The following is a 3,469-nucleotide window of genomic DNA, read 5'->3' on the forward strand; positions in this document are numbered from 1 at the left end:
CATTAACCCTGCCCCCCCTCCTCAATGGACATTAACCCTGCCCCCCCTCCTCAATGGACATTTACCCTGCCCCCCCCCCCACCCCAATGGATATTTACCCTGCCCCCCCTCCTCAATGGACATTTACCCTGCCCCCCTCCTCAATGGATATTTACCCTGCCCCCCTCCTCAATGGATATTTACCCTGCCCCCCCTCCTCAATGGATATTTACCCTGCCCCCCACCTCAATGGATATTTACCCTGCCCCCCACCTCAATGGATATTTACCCTGCCCCCCCACCTCAATGGATATTTACCCTGCCCCCCCTCCTCAATGGATATTTACCCTGCCCCCCCTCCTCAATGGATATTTACCCTGCCCCCCCTCCTCAATGGATATTTACCCTGCCCCCCTCCTCAATGGATATTTACCCTGCCCCCCCCTCCTCAATGGATATTTACCCTGCCCCCTCCTCAATGGATATTTACCCTGCCCCCCCTCCTCAATGGATATTTACCCTGCCCCCCCCTCAATGGATATTTACCCTGCCCCCCCCCCCCCACCTCAATGGATATTTACCCTGCCCCCCCCTCCTCAATGGATATTTGCCCTGCCCCCCTCCTCAATGGATATTTACCCTGCCCCCCCCTCCTCAATGGACATTAACCCTGCCCCCCCTCCTCAATGGACATTAACCCTGCCCCCCCTCCTCAATAGACATTAACCCTGCCCCCCTCCTCAATAGACATTAACCCTGCCCCCCCCTTCCTCAATGGACATTAACCCTGCCCCCCTCCTCAATGGACATTAACCCTGCCCCCCTCCTCAATGGACATTAACCCTGCCCCCTCCTCAATGGACATTAACCCTGCCCCCCCCCTCCTCAATGGACATTTACCCTGCCCCCCCCCCCCCCCCCCCCCTCCTCAACAGACATTTACCATTGTTAGTGTTAAATAAATATAAATAATATCTATATATTTTATGTTGTTTGTTATCACAGTTATTGTTTTTAATTCACTTTCACCTGCTTTGTTGAAGCTCGGAGCTTAAGATTTTTCCTGTACCTTAAAACTTCTAATATAATTTAAATGGCATTATAATTTTACAATTATTGTCCAAAAAGTTTTTAGTGCTTGTGTTGTTTAATTTGAAAATAAACCTATTAAAATCTATAACGCAAATCTCCAAACTTTTTTGTTTTGATTTATAGTTTGAAACTGGGCATGGTGCCACACTGACAAAAACTCCCCATAATTGTGAACAGAACAAAATGGTGTGTGTGTGTGTCCCCTGATCACTCCTACCCAGTCCCAGTTTACAGGATGATAGAGCCGAAAGGGCCTGGAACCGCCTCAATTGCACACGGGTTAAATTTGGCGCCTAGATTTCAATGTATACCAAAGTTTTAAAGGGCCTTTGTTCTCGGGCAAATCCCAAAACCTGCTGTGGATCAAGCGTTCCTTTAATCCTGCCTGGATTACAATGATAAAATGTTCTTTGCAAGTGAATACGCTGACCGTTTGACAATGATTTTATTCCCTCAGGATGATACAAAAAGCGCTGTCTAACATGGGGAAATACAAAACAAATATAGCCTGCATTTTCAGAGGCACCGATTTCTGAAGAAGCCTAGGATGAAACAGGAGACGCAATGACATTCAGGAGGCCTCTCATTCCAACTCCTAAATCTTGATTCTTTACTGAAGGAAAATTGACAAATAAATGCAGATTTGGCAACTAAAACAGACAGGGACAAAAAGAAAGAACACAGGACAGTAGCTGACGTTTGAAAGAATATGAAAAGGTATGTGCGAGAGTCTTTTCTCACTTTAAGGCCTCGTTCACCCAAAATCACAATATTCCATATTGGTCTTCCTTATCCATAAAGCCTATTTAATACAGACGGACAGAAACCCATGCTTTTGGGGGTTTACCTGGCTACTGTTGCTGTCAATGCACATGTTTTGCGTATTTTTCCAAAAGCCGATATCCCCTAAATTAGCATGTTTTTGAATGAGAACGTACCTCCTATGAGTCATCTGTAAGACTGTGGGAAGGGTGTGAATTCTTCACCTCTCAGTTAGCTGGAGATCGATAGTCAGCATCTAAAATGATAAAGACGACTATGTAGCAGGGATCATTTTCCACGTAAAGACCTCTGGGAACATTCCAGAACCTCATCTTCACTAAGAAGTATATTTACGATTCCTCTCACCTTTTAATGCTGCTTTCTGTTCCCACCGCCACAACCTAAGGTGTATCAATCAGGCCTCCTCTACCAGGATTATTTTGAAAGCCTTCCGTCTGTCCAAAACGTGCAAGAAACATTTAATTGGCATGAAAATAGCAGCAGAGAAGAGCATCCAAGGCCTAGCCTCCCTCCACTCACTAATGGGATTAATAAAAGGGTGTGTTGAGATGGTTGTTGAAGGTTCCTAGTTCGCATTCTCCCAGAGCTGCACAAACAAACTGGAAATGGTCAATACAAAACAACTGACTGCATACATTTCGTACAGCCCAATCGGTTATACTAATGCCTCGATCACACCTACATCCTCATTACGCAAAGCTACCATTTCTGTCCAGCCATCTACACATTCCATTTGTTACATTGATAAATCCAATGTGTTCACCACACAGAATGCACTGTAGCTGCCTCTGCAAATGCCATGGTACAAGGCAAACACAGCGTTCCATTTGGAAATGAATGTGCTTCTGGTGTTCCATAACACAATGACGCAGTCTGTGATCGAGGCATAACAGTAGTTATTACCCCAAATGTTCATGATGCGCAGCCTGATAAGGATGCTATCCATGTGAAAGGGGCATATTCTCTGAACGTGTCAAATGTTGATTGGGCCAAAGTACTGTCTAATCCCTTTAGTCATTGTGAGTTGCATCAGCTAATTACAAAACGACTTCATTATCTATACCCATCCAATTAGAGCATGATGTTACGCTAGCAGAAACCACTTTGTAATGAATTACAACTATTAGTGCTCATGGTCTCTGAAATGTACAAACAGGACTGGTATGTAATCCATGTTTAATCGCTGTTTTAGTCAGCGGGTCGCATTTAAAGCAGAGACTGACGGCAGCGCTTCCCATTCGTTTAAATCGGCCTTTTCTCCAGACAGATTCAGCCGGCTAAAGTACCTGGCTCAACTCGTGGCACTCGACTGGCGCCGTGCTTTCATACAGCCTCACAGACTAACCGACCAAAATGGCTTCCCCTCAGGGTGCCTCTGTAGACCCGGATTATCCAATCCGGTGTCCATCATCGCAAACAAAACTGACACTGGCACTGAATATTCATGAGAAGCTGTTGAATCTCTGGTCCGCGTCCAAGAATCAGCCACCGTATGCAAGATAAATAAATAAACACATTATCCACTCGCACACAAACAACCTGCCTAAGTGTGCTGTAGGGGGTAGGAAGGGGTGGTGAGAATGGAGGCGGTGCTGGGGCGACGTGGGGATTGGAT

The 3,469-nt window shown here is 45.7% G+C and overlaps 1 long non-coding RNA gene across 1 annotated transcript; it reads right to left on the reverse strand.

The window, feature by feature from the left end:
- Nucleotides 1-2,009: 2,009 nt before the first annotated feature.
- Nucleotides 2,010-3,229, reverse strand: LOC135534259 (uncharacterized). Its single transcript, XR_010454656.1, has 3 exons — nt 3,141-3,229; nt 2,200-2,288; nt 2,010-2,089 (listed from the first exon to the last, which is right to left on the reverse strand). It is a non-coding gene; the product is annotated as an uncharacterized LOC135534259 (long non-coding RNA).
- Nucleotides 3,230-3,469: the final 240 nt, after the last annotated feature.

This window comes from Oncorhynchus masou, unplaced genomic scaffold (assembly GCF_036934945.1).
Source record: "Oncorhynchus masou masou isolate Uvic2021 unplaced genomic scaffold, UVic_Omas_1.1 unplaced_scaffold_3211, whole genome shotgun sequence".
NCBI lineage: Eukaryota > Metazoa > Chordata > Actinopteri > Salmoniformes > Salmonidae > Oncorhynchus > Oncorhynchus masou.